Source organism: Carassius auratus, unplaced genomic scaffold, assembly GCF_003368295.1.
Source record: "Carassius auratus strain Wakin unplaced genomic scaffold, ASM336829v1 scaf_tig00042157, whole genome shotgun sequence".
NCBI classification, from domain to species: Eukaryota; Metazoa; Chordata; class Actinopteri; order Cypriniformes; family Cyprinidae; genus Carassius; species Carassius auratus.
The window spans coordinates 37,108-50,823 of record NW_020526700.1 but is presented as its reverse complement, the minus strand read 5'-3'; the positions used below and the strand labels follow the sequence as shown (position 1 = coordinate 50,823).

The window sequence follows — 13,716 nt, the reverse complement described above, 5'->3', positions numbered from 1 at the left end:
CAAAAATTTGTCTCTAAACATCTTTTCTCTTTATTAAAACTTGATCTAGTACTAGCCTATATGATAGAATCAAATGCTTTGCAAATCCGCTCGAAAGACCTGATCTCAAATGATTCGCGAAAAGCGATTCGGAGTCCCGATCCGAATCAAATGTTTAGCGGACTCGCTCCGAAGCCCCGATCAAATGATTCCCGAAACGCGATTCGGAGTCCCGATCTGAATCAAATGTTTAGCGGACTCGCTCAGAAGCCCCGATCAAATGATTCCCGAAACGCGATTCGGAGTCCCGATCTGAATCAAATGTTTAGCGGACTCGCTCAGCAAGCAATAGCCGTCATTTCAACGTCTGGGTTAAATATAGACCAGATATAGTCCGGCTATGTGTAACCCACTTTTAGCCCAAATAACATTTAATCTGGATAAATGTATTTTTTTTGCAAAATAACTTGTGAGATGTATGATATTCCATCATGTACGCAGAGTCTAACGTGATTACAAGTTGTTTGGTTTACTTTATTTTACATGTTATATGTGTAGGCTGTGCGTAGCCACGATTTAGCTCGTATTCAGACCCGGCTATTGTAGCCCACTTTTTGTCAAAACTGATTAATTGTATTTTTTTGCCAGGCAGTGCATGAAATGGTTAATATTCAATCATGTTCGCATTGGTATGATATCAAGGTTCAATACGTCATTTCACGGCATGGTAGATCACGATTTAGCTCCGAATTGGACGGGCTATATGCGGTCTGCTTTAGCCCACCTGGCGAAATTATTGCAATCTGGGCTCAGATATAGACCAGCGACCTAGAATATTAGTCTTTGAAATGTTTTCGCTTACACAGCTTAATATATATTTTCTGTCAAACATTCATACACAATCTACGATAAAAATATCTAATCAAATGCAATTGCATTTCCCAACCGCTAGATGGCACAATTGAAACACTACTGAGACATGTCTACTGGAACTAATGCCATTGCGTGACTAGATCACTTAAGCCAAATCTCGCGATAAACATTTCCGCCATTTTATTTTACACGAGGCAGCTGTCGGAGTGCAACGGGTGAGCAACAGTCTGAGTGAAAACCTTCACATTTCTACTTCGATCTTGTAAGTATGCGTGTTATTTTTGATATGTTTATTGTTTAAATTAGTTAGCTGTTATAATGTGTAGAAACCGTGACATTTTAACATTAACATTGCAGAGTACTACTTTTCTCCAAAAAGTTAATGTTACCTTGCACGTGTTATTGCAAATGTATCTAAATTCAATGAATGTGGTAAGCATGAAACTATGAAACTTATCATTACTATTTTTTTATTATTATAAAGATACCAGTATTTATTTGTATTTAAATTAGAGTTGATTTAAAGCAAATTCTGTAAGTACTTTACATAAAATTTAACAGCAGCATAGTGCAACATGAAAAGAAATAAAAAAGAAAAAAATCCTCTCCATTTAATAAAAGGTAGTGGCAAACATAAAGTCTTTAAACTAGTCTGTAAATAATTAAAATATGCAGCATACATTCAGTTTTCAGTGAATTTGTTTCAGATATAAATTTGAATGCTGCTTCTCCATGTTTTGTTTTGACTTTGGAGATATAAAAGTAGCTGGCTACTGTCCCAGATGTCCTGAGAGGTCTGCTCTGGATGGTTCATAGTGCATCAGAAGATTAGAAATTTACTTTGGCCTTAAAATGTTAATTTAATAACCAACTGTAGTTTTTGGATATTTTTTGACAGACAGATAGCCAGTGTAAAAACCTCAGAACTGGAGTGATGTAATCCACTTTATTTGATTTAAAGACACTGTTTATTGGAAATTATCCTGCAATCAGTCAACAAAGTACAGCAATTGAATATACAGAACACTTGTCAGTGACTACCATTAAATGTCTTGTTACCAACATTCATCAAAATATATTTTTTTGTGTGTGTTCAACAGAAGAAAGCCATACAGGTTTGGAACCAAGTGAAAGTGAGTAAATGATTACATGTTGTTGTTTTTTATTTTTTTATTTTTTTTTTTTAAGTGAACTACGCCTATAAGTATTTTTTATGTTTATTAGAGTTGTATGAGTAAGTGATAAAGAATGATTTATAATGATAGTTCACTTTGAAATTAAATTTTGATATGTTTAAGCTTACCTTATGGGCATCCAAGATGTAGGTGTCTTTGTTTCCGCAGTAGTTTCAATTTTTATATTTTTAGGTCAAACTGTTCTTGTCTGTCAGTCATATAATGCAGGTCTATATGGTCACCACCTGAAAGAGCATGCACAGAGAAGTCCAAATTAAACAATTCCCCACCATACACACTGATAGCCTAAGACACGAAACGAGCGGTTTGTGTCAGAAAACGAGCAGTATTTATATCGTTTTACCTCTTATAACACAGCAACGTCGAAGTGATCTGAGGGCGCGCGTGCTTCGGTGTGTGCGCATTCTGGGCTGGCTTAGTCTAAGTGCGGCGCTTGCGCAAATTAAGCCAGAACGCGGACGCATCACACACCTGGAAGCACGCGAGCCCTCATATCACTTGGACGTGGCTGTGTACAAGAGGTAAAAACGATATAAATACTGTTCATTTTCTCACACAGACTGCTCGTTTCGTGTCTTAGTCCATCAATGTGTACTTACGATGGGGAATTGTTTAATTTGGACTTCTCTGTGCATGGCCTTTTTAGGTGGTGACCATAGACCTGCATTATATGACTGACAGACAAGAATAGTTTGACCTAAAAAATTGAAACTACTGCGGAAACAAAGACACCTACATCTTGGACGTCCTTAAGGTAAGCTAAAACATACCAAAATTTAATTTCAAAGTGAACTATCCCTTTAAACTTGAGGGAAGAACTAAAGTAGAAATGAAAATAAAATCTGTTTTCACCTTCATTAGAATGATAAAAAAAATACTGTATTTCAGTTTCAAAACACATTATGGTAGTAGTCAGACATGTCTTGGGATAACAGTGTTACATAATCAATTATAATGTTAATTTTATTTCCATATTCAGAAGTTATGGATCCCAAATATCTAAGAGAATGGCGTCGCTTGAGAGATCGAGTTAATGCTCTCGCTGAAAATTAATAGGTCATTTTCATTGCCATTTAAGTGAAATTACAGAACTTGCATATATGAGCTTGATAAAAATGAACATTCGAGAAGAAAATGTCAGATATATATGTATATGTGTGTGTCTATATAGCCTATATATGTGTGTGTGTATATATATATATATATATATATATATACAGTCTTGTTCAAAATAATAGCAGTACAATGTGACTAACCAGAATAATCAAGGTTTTTAGTATATTTTTTATTGCTACGTGGCAAACAAGTTACCAGTAGGTTCAGTAGATTGTCAGAAAACAAACAAGACCCAGCATTCATGATATGCACGCTCTTAAGGCTGTGCAATTGGGCAATTAGTTGAAAGGGGTGTGTTCAAAAAAATAGCAGTGTCTACCTTTGACTGTACAAACTCAAAACTATTTTGTACAAACATTTTTTTTTTCTGGGATTTAGCAATCCTGTGAATCACTAAACTAATATTTAGTTGTATGACCACAGTTTTTTAAAACTGCTTGACATCTGTGTGGCATGGAGTCAACCAACTTGTGGCACCTCTCAGCTGTTATTCCACTCCATGATTCTTTAACAACATTCCACAATTCATTCACATTTCTTGGTTTTGCTTCAGAAACAGCATTTTTGATATCACCCCACAAGTTCTCAATTGGATTAAGGTCTGGAGATTGGGCTGGCCACTCCATAACATTAATTTTGTTGGTTTGGAACCAAGACTTTGCCCGTTTACTAGTGTGTTTTGGGTCATTGTCTTGTTGAAACAACCATTTCAAGGGCATGTCCTCTTCAGCATAGGGCAACATGACCTCTTCAAGTATTTTAACATATGCAAACTGATCCATGATCCCTGGTATGCGATAAATAGGCCCAACACCATAGTAGGAGAAACATGCCCATATCATGATGCTTGCACCTCCATGCTTCACTGTCTTCACTGTGTACTGTGGCTTGAATTCAGAGTTTGGGGGTCGTCTCACAAACTGCCTGTGGCCCTTGGACCCAAAAAGAACAATTTTACTCTCATCAGTCCACAAAATGTTCCTCCATTTCTCTTTAGGCCAGTTGATGTGTTCTTTGGCAAATTGTAACCTCTTCTGCACATGCCTTTTTTTTAACAGAGGGACTTTGCGGGGGATTCTTGAAAATAGATTAGCTTCACACAGACGTCTTCTAACTGTCACAGTACTTACAGGTAACTCCAGACTGTCTTTGATCATCCTGGAGGTGATCATTGGCTGAGCCTTTGCCATTCTGGTTATTCTTCTATCCATTTTGATGGTTGTCTTCCGTTTTCTTCCACGTCTCTCTGGTTTTGCTCTCCATTTTAAGGCATTGGAGATCATTTTAGCTGAACAGCCTATCATTTTTTGCACCTCTTTATAGGTTTTCCCCTCTCTAATCAACTTTTTAATCAAAGTACGCTGTTCTTCTGAACAATGTCTTGAACGACCCATTTTCCTCAGCTTTCAAATGCATGTTCAACAAGTGTTGGCTTCATCCTTAAATAGGGGCCACCTGATTCACACCTGTTTCTTCACAAAATTGATGACCTCAGTGATTGAATGCCACACTGCTATTTTTTTGAACACACCCCTTTCAACTAATTCAACTAATTGCCCAATTGCACAGCCTTAAGAGCGTGCATATCATGAATGCTGGGTCTCATTTGTTTTCTGAGAATCTACTGAACCTACTGGTAACTTGTTTGCCACGTAGCAATAAAAAATATACTAAAAACCTTGATTATTCTGGTTAGTCACATTGTACTGCTATTATTTTGAACAATACTGTATATATATATATATATATATATATATATATATATGCCTTGTACAGAATTGTTCAATATGCGTATCGTTACACGCCGTATTGCATCACCACTAAGCGAGCAAAAATGTTCAATTATTGATATTTATTATAATATTGATATAAATTATTGTCTATATTGATATAAATTATATAGTCTCAATCTATATTCTGTTAACTCTATCTATTAAATCATCCTAGCAAAAGTGATTGACTAATTAGTTAAAAAGGATTGTCAACAATGTTTTTTTTGAGCAATAATTCTTTCCTTTTTCTCATTTGGCAGACGCAGTGATGACCAGCTTTCCATCAGCTATGGAATGTGAAATAAAAAATGCTATTTCTAATCATTTCAAACAAGCACCAGGGAGGGCAGGGGTGGGGGTTATGGATCTAAAGTAAACAGTTAATTCTTAGAAATTAATTGTTTTACATATTTTTCCAATGTTTTATTTGTTCATTTTTATGTTTGAATGTTGTCCAAGTTGTTGTTGTCTATATAATTGTTCAAAATAAATCCCTTTATATTCAATTAGTTTGGATGGATTTTAATTTATGAGAACCTGTTATATTTGAGTGAAAAGAATCCTTATGCCTCTTTTTGTTGTCTATTACATGTATATGTAGTGTAATGGATGACTAGTCTATTCTTGGGCTATGGTTAGACGTCTATTAGATTTTCACTGACAGCCCAAAATCAGCCTTGTTTTAGCCTAGACCCATATTGCCTGTTTATTAGACGTATGTAGTTGTTTAGCGGTCTAATTGATGACTAGTCTATTCTTGGGCTATGTTTAGACGTCTATTGGACGTATAAATATAGTCGTTCAATAGCTGTCTGATTGTCTATTCTTGGGCTATGGTTAGACATCTATTAGACGTATATATGTAGTCATTTAATAGCTGTCTATTCTTGGGGTATGTTTAGACGTCTATTAGATTTTCACTGACAGCCCAAAATTAGCCTCGATTTAGCCTAGACGTCTCGGCTGTGTTTAGACGGCTATTAGACGTCTATTAGACGCAAAATTGCTTGCTGGCCGAAACGCGCTTCGGAGACCCGATCTGAATCAAATGTTTAGCGGACTCGCTCCGAAGCCCCGATCAAATGATTCCCGAAACGCGCTTCGGAGTCCCGATCTGAATCAAATGTTTTGCGAACTCGCTCCGAAGCCCCGATCAAATGATTCCCGAAACGCGATTTGGAGTCCCGATCTGAATCAAATGTTTTGCGAACTCGCTCCGAAGCCCAGATCTCAAGTTATTTTCCAGTGAAAGCGCTATAGCGTTCATTCGCTTGCAGAAAAATGGCGGAGACCAAAAGTATTCAGATGTGTATAGTGTGCCTTTGTGCTCTAATAATAATAAAAACAAACTTATTTATCATTTCATAGTTTTCCCACCGACGAAAAATAAAAAAAGCGTTGATTTGGGCTATACTGCGAGAGAAGGAGGGGACAATTATACTGTGAGGAAAGGTACTTTAGTGTGTGCTAAACCCTTCACGGAGGATTAGGTCCGTGTCCAACCGGATTACGGTCGATCTCGCACAGTGGGCTGTGCCTTCCAGGTTTGCGTGGAAAAGTTGCGGAGACGTTAAACCACGCGTCAAAACGGGATGTTTGTGGTGCAGAGAAGTAAATGTCGTGATGGTGCAGGAGCACGATTACAACAGCCGTCCAGTCCCAGGTGAGTGTAATGTGTTAACTAAAACGATAACTTATATTAGTAGCTTATCAGTAACTATAGACATTAATCAAATATAGTATGTTTTATTTGTATTGTTAGATGTAACGTTATACATTTAATGTAGCACATGGCAGCAGTTATGCTAACAGTCGAGCAGGTTAGTGAAGCAGTGTTTTTATAGTTTTGCCATCACCTTTTTATACTGCTCTCTTTCTGGCTTAAGTCACACTAAATTAACAAAGACATTTAAAGTTATCAATAAAATCCACAACATGAAATACGAGCAGTTGAACAAACATCTGTTGTACAAGCAGAATTAAAATTATTTTATAATGGTTTGTAGGTTATTTAACTTTGAATTGATGTTCTAAGTAACTGGTATATTATTGCATAAATGTGATAGTAACTTTCCAAATTAATGAGTTGTTTTTATTAAAGTGTTATGTTTAACACAAAATAATACATGTATTGTTGTTTGCTTTATGTTAATTAAGTGCTCTTACTGAGGCATGGGATAAATAAAGGAGCTGGCAAAAACACCTGCTAGTGACATCAGCATCATCTTGACACGTGCTAGTGACATCAGCATCATATACACACCTGCTAGTGACATCAGCATTTTAATCCTCTACACATCGCTCTCTAGAGACCCCGACAGATGTTTACACACACTGTTTAATGCAAGATATAAATGCATTTAACCTGCAATTACAAATGCATAATATTTTGATGTTTGAATCCCAAAATGTTGAATACTGATATTTGCAATGATAAAAGAAAGTGCTTTAAGAGGTGAAATTAAAAACACCAATATCTAGACAATCATGAATTGTAACATCACTTCCTTTAATGTTTTTACTATACAGTTGATATGGAATTTGTTTAAATGTTACATTTTTGAAAAAAAGTATTACATGTTTAAATGAAATGCTTATACAAAATAAACATGTAGTTAACTTTAAAGTATATCTACATTTCTTGCTTTCATACATGGTCATATGAGAAATTTGCCATACTTAAGTGGCAGATTTCTGCCATTTACTGGAAAACATTTAAAATTACAATTTTAAACAAAAGCACTATATGAACATTCTGTGTGATTTTATTACACTAATATACAATCAGACATCCCAATTTCTGTTTTGGTAAAGTCATTAAGTGTCATGTCATTTAGATGAATTAGAATTTAATTTAGGGTCCTGAAATACCCTGAACACTGCACAGAGGTTAAGATGACCATTGCTACATAAATAAAATAAAAATTGAAACTCATCCTATTTAGTTTTAATTTTCCCTTACTAAATTATACAGTTACTGATGCTATGGATTGTGGGATTACTAACAGGCTATTAACAAAAATTTGTCTCTAAACATCTTTTCTCTTTATTAAAACTTGATCTAGTACTAGCCTACATGATAGAATCAAATGCTTTGCAAATCCGCTCGAAAGACCTGATCTCAAATGATTCGCGAAAAGCGATTCGGAGTCCCGATCTGAATCAAATGTTTAGCGGACTCGCTCCGAAGCCCCGATCAAATGATTCCCGAAACGCGATTCGGAGTCCCGATCTGAATCAAATGTTTAGCGGACTCGCTCAGAAGCCCCGATCAAATGATTCCCGAAACGCGATTCGGAGTCCCGATCTGAATCAAATGTTTAGCGGACTCGCTCAGAAGCCCCGATCAAATGATTCCCGAAACGCGCTTCGGAGACCCGATCTGAATCAAATGTTTAGCGGACTCGCTCCGAAGCCCCGATCAAATGATTCCCGAAACGCGCTTCGGAGACCCGATCTGAATCAAATGTTTTGCGGACTCGCTCCGAAGCCCCGATCAAATGATTCCCGAAACGCGCTTCGGAGTCCCGATCTGAATCAAATGTTTTGCGAACTCGCTCCGAAGCCCAGATCTCAAGTTATTTTCCAGTGAAAGCGCTATAGCGTTCATTCGCTTGCAGAAAAATGGCGGAGACCAAAAGTATTCAGATGTGTATAGTGTGCCTTTGTGCTCTAATAATAATAAAAACAAACTTATTTATCATTTCATAGTTTTCCCACCGACGAAAAATAAAAAAAGCGTTGATTTGGGCTATACTGCGAGAGAAGGAGGGGACAATTATACTGTGAGGAAAGGTACTTTAGTGTGTGCTAAACCCTTCACGGAGGATTAGGTCCGTGTCCAACCGGATTACGGTCGATCTCGCACAGTGGGCTGTGCCTTCCAGGTTTGCGTGGAAAAGTTGCGGAGACGTTAAACCACGCGTCAAAACGGGATGTTTGTGGTGCAGAGAAGTAAATGTCGTGATGGTGCAGGAGCACGATTACAACAGCCGTCCAGTCCCAGGTGAGTGTAATGTGTTAACTAAAACGATAACTTATATTAGTAGCTTATCAGTAACTATAGACATTAATCAAATATAGTATGTTTTATTTGTATTGTTAGATGTAACGTTATACATTTAATGTAGCACATGGCAGCAGTTATGCTAACAGTCGAGCAGGTTAGTGAAGCAGTGTTTTTATAGTTTTGTCATCACCTTTTTATACTGCTCTCTTTCTGGCTTAAGTCACACTAAATTAACAAAGACATTTAAAGTTATCAATAAAATCCACAACATGAAATACGAGCAGTTGAACAAACATCTGTTGTACAAGCAGAATTAAAATTATTTTATAATGGTTTGTAGGTTATTTAACTTTGAATTGATGTTCTAAGTAACTGGTATATTATTGCATAAATGTGATAGTAACTTTCCAAATTAATGAGTTGTTTTTATTAAAGTGTTATGTTTAACACAAAATAATACATGTATTGTTGTTTGCTTTATGTTAATTAAGTGCTCTTACTGAGGCATGGGATAAATAAAGGAGCTGGCAAAAACACCTGCTAGTGACATCAGCATCATCTTGACACGTGCTAGTGACATCAGCATCATATACACAACTGCTAGTGACATCAGCATCATCTACACACCTGCTAGTGACATCAGCATCATCTACACACCTGCTAGTGACATCAGCATCATCTACACACCTGCTAGTGACATCAGCATCATCTACACACCTGCTAGTGACATCAGCATCATCTACTCACCTGCTAGTGACATCAGCATCATCTACACACCTGCTAGTGACATCAGCATTTTAATCCTCTACACATCGCTCTCTAGAGACCCCGACAGATGTTTACACACACTGTTTAATGCAAGATATAAATGCATTTAACATGCAATTACAAATGCATAATGTTTTGATGTTTTAGACCCAAAATGTTGAATACTGATATTTGCAATGATAAAAGAAAGTGAAAGAAAACACCAATATCTAGACAATCATGAATTGTAACATCACTTCCTTTAATGTTTTTACTATACAGTTGATATGGAATTTGTTTAAATGTTACATTTTTGAAAAAAGTATTACGTGTTTAAATGAAATGCTTATACAAAATAAACATGTAGTTAACTTTAAAGTATATCTACATTTCTTGCTTTCATACATGGTCATATGAGAAATTTGCCATACTTAAGTGGCAGATTTCTGCCATTTACTGGAAAACATTTAAAATTACAATTTTAAACAAAAGCACTATATGAACATTCGGAGTGATTTTATTACACTAATATACAATCAGACATCCCAATTTCTGTTTTGGTAAAGTCATTAAGTGTCATGTCATTTAGATGAATTAGAATTTAATTTAGGGTCCTGAAATACCCTGAACACTGCACAGAGGTTAAGATGACCATTGCTACAGAAAATAAAATTGAAACTCATCCTATTTTGTTTTAATTCTCCCTTGCTAAATTATAAAGTTACTGATGCTATGGACTGTGGGATTACTAACAGGCTATTAACAAAAATTTGTCTCTAAACCTCTTTTCTCTTTATTAAAACTTGATCTAGTACTAGCCTACATGATAGAATCAAATGCTTTGCAAATCCGCTCGAAAGACCTGATCTCAAATGATTCGCGAAAAGCGATTCGGAGTCCCGATCTGAATCAAATGTTTAGCGGACTCGCTCCGAAGCCCCGATCAAATGATTCCCGAAACGCGATTCGGAGTCCCGATCTGAATCAAATGTTTAGCGGACTCGCTCAGAAGCCCCGATCAAATGATTCCCGAAACGCGCTTCGGAGACCCGATCTGAATCAAATGTTTTGCGGACTCGCTCCGAAGCCCCGATCAAATGATTCCCGAAACGCGCTTCGGAGTCCCGATCTGAATCAAATGTTTTGCGAACTCGCTCCGAAGCCCAGATCTCAAGTTATTTTCCAGTGAAAGCGCTATAGCGTTCATTCGCTTGCAGAAAAATGGCGGAGACCAAAAGTATTCAGATGTGTATAGTGTGCCTTTGTGCTCTAATAATAATAAAAACAAACTTATTTATAATTTCATAGTTTTCCCACCGACGAAAAAAAAAAAAAAGCGTTGATTTGGGCTATACTGCGAGAGGAGGAGGCGACAATTATACTGTGAGGAAAGGTACTTTAGTGTGTGCTAAGCCCTTCACGGAGGTTTAGGTCCGTGTCCAACCGGATTACGGTCGATCTCGCACAGTGGGCTGTGCCTTCCAGGTTTGCGTGGAAAAGTTGCGTAGACGTTAAATCACGCGTCAAAACGGGATGTTCGTGGTGCAGAGAAGTAAATGTCTTGATGGTGCAGGAGCACGATTACAACAGCCGTCCAGTCCCAGGTGAGTGTAATGTGTTAACTAAAACGATAACTTATATTAATAGCTTATCGGCAACTATAGACATTAATCAAATATAGTATGTTTTATTTGTATTGTTAGATGTAACGTTATACATTTAATGTAGCACATGGTAGCAGTTATGCTAACAGTCGAGCAGGTTAGTGAAGCGGTGTTTTTATACTTTTGCCATCACCCTTTTATACTGCTCTCTTTCTGGCTTAAGTCACACTAAATTAACAAAGACATTTAAAGTTATCAATAAAATCCACAACATGAAATACGAGCAGTTGAACAAACATCTGTTGTACAAGCAGAATTCAAATTATTTTATAATGGTTTGTAGGTTATTTAACTTTGAATTGATGTTCTAAGTAACTGGTATATTATTGCATAAATGTGATAGTAACTTTCCAAATTAATGAGTTGTTTTTATTAAAATTTTATGTTTAACACAAAATAATACATGTATTGTTGTTTGCTTTATGTTAATTAAGTGCTCTTACTGAGGCATGGGATAAATAAAGGAGCTGGCAAAAACACCTGCTAGTGACATCAGCATCATCTTGACACCTGCTAGTGACATCAGCATCATCTACACACCTGCTAGTGACATCAGCATCATCTACACACCTGCTAGTGACATCAGCATCATCTTGACACGTGCTAGTGACATCAGCATCATCTACACACCTGCTAGTGACATCAGCATCATCTACTCAACCTGCTAGTGACATCAGCATCATCTACACACCTGCTAGTGACATCAGCATCATCTACACACCTGCTAGTGACATCAGCATTTTAATCCTCTACACATCGCTCTCTAGAGACCCCGACAGATGTTTACACACACTGTTTAATGCAAGATATAAATGCATTTAACCTGCAATTACAAATGCATAATGTTTTGATGTTTTAATCCCAAAATGTTGAATACTGATATTTGCAATGATAAAAGAAAGTGCTTTAAGAGGTGAAATTAAAAACACCAATATCTAGACAATCATGAATTGTAACATCACTTCCTTTAATGTTTTTACTATACAGTTGATATGGAATTTGTTTAAATGTTACATTTTTGAAAAAAAGTATTACATGTTTAAATGAAATGCTTATACAAAATAAACATGTAGTTAACTTTAAAGTATATCTACATTTCTTGCTTTCATACATGGTCATATGAGAAATTTGCCATACTTAAGTGGCAGATTTCTGCCATTTACTGGAAAACATTTAAAATTAAAATTTTAAACAAAAGCACTATATGAACATTCTGTGTGATTTTATTACACTAATATACAATCAGACATCCCAATTTCTGTTTTGGTAAAGTCATTAAGTGTCATGTCATTTAGATGAATTAGAATTTAATTTAGGGTCCTGAAATACCCTGAACACTGCACAGAGGTTAAGATGACCATTGCTACATAAATAAAATAAAAATTGAAACTCATCCTATTTAGTTTTAATTTTCCCTTACTAAATTATACAGTTACTGATGCTATGGATTGTGGGATTACTAACAGGCTATTAACAAAAATTTGTCTCTAAACATCTTTTCTCTTTATTAAAACTTGATCTAGTACTAGCCTACATGATAGAATCAAATGCTTTGCAAATCCGCTCGAAAGACCTGATCTCAAATGATTCGCGAAAAGCGATTCGGAGTCCCGATCTGAATCAAATGTTTAGCGGACTCGCTCCGAAGCCCCGATCAAATGATTCCCGAAACGCGATTCGGAGTCCCGATCTGAATCAAATGTTTAGCGGACTCGCTCAGAAGCCCCGATCAAATGATTCCCGAAACGCGATTCGGAGTCCCGATCTGAATCAAATGTTTAGCGGACTCGCTCAGAAGCCCCGATCAAATGATTCCCGAAACGCGCTTCGGAGACCCGATCTGAATCAAATGTTTAGCGGACTCGCTCCGAAGCCCCGATCAAATGATTCCCGAAACGCGATTCGGAGTCCCGATCTGAATCAAATGTTTAGCGGACTCGCTCAGAAGCCCCGATCAAATGATTCCCGAAACGCGATTCGGAGTCCCGATCTGAATCAAATGTTTAGCGGACTCGCTCAGAAGCCCCGATCAAATGATTCCCGAAACGCGCTTCGGAGACCCGATCTGAATCAAATGTTTTGCGGACTCGCTCCGAAGCCCCGATCAAATGATTCCCGAAACGCGCTTCGGAGTCCCGATCTGAATCAAATGTTTTGCGAACTCGCTCCGAAGCCCAGATCTCAAGTTATTTTCCAGTGAAAGCGCTATAGCGTTCATTCGCTTGCAGAAAAATGGCGGAGACCAAAAGTATTCAGATGTGTATAGTGTGCCTTTGTGCTCTAATAATAATAAAAACAAACTTATTTATAATTTCATAGTTTTATTAGGTTTAACCATTAGGTTATTTGGAAATAAGTTG

General features: G+C 36.9%; 1 long non-coding RNA gene across 1 annotated transcript; it reads left to right on the top strand.

Moving 5' to 3' along the window:
* Positions 1-324: 324 nt before the first annotated feature.
* Positions 325-5,283, top strand: LOC113085675 (uncharacterized). The gene is made up of 3 exons (XR_003284374.1): positions 325-1,114; positions 1,953-1,985; positions 5,197-5,283. It is a non-coding gene; the product is annotated as an uncharacterized LOC113085675 (long non-coding RNA).
* Positions 5,284-13,716: the final 8,433 nt, after the last annotated feature.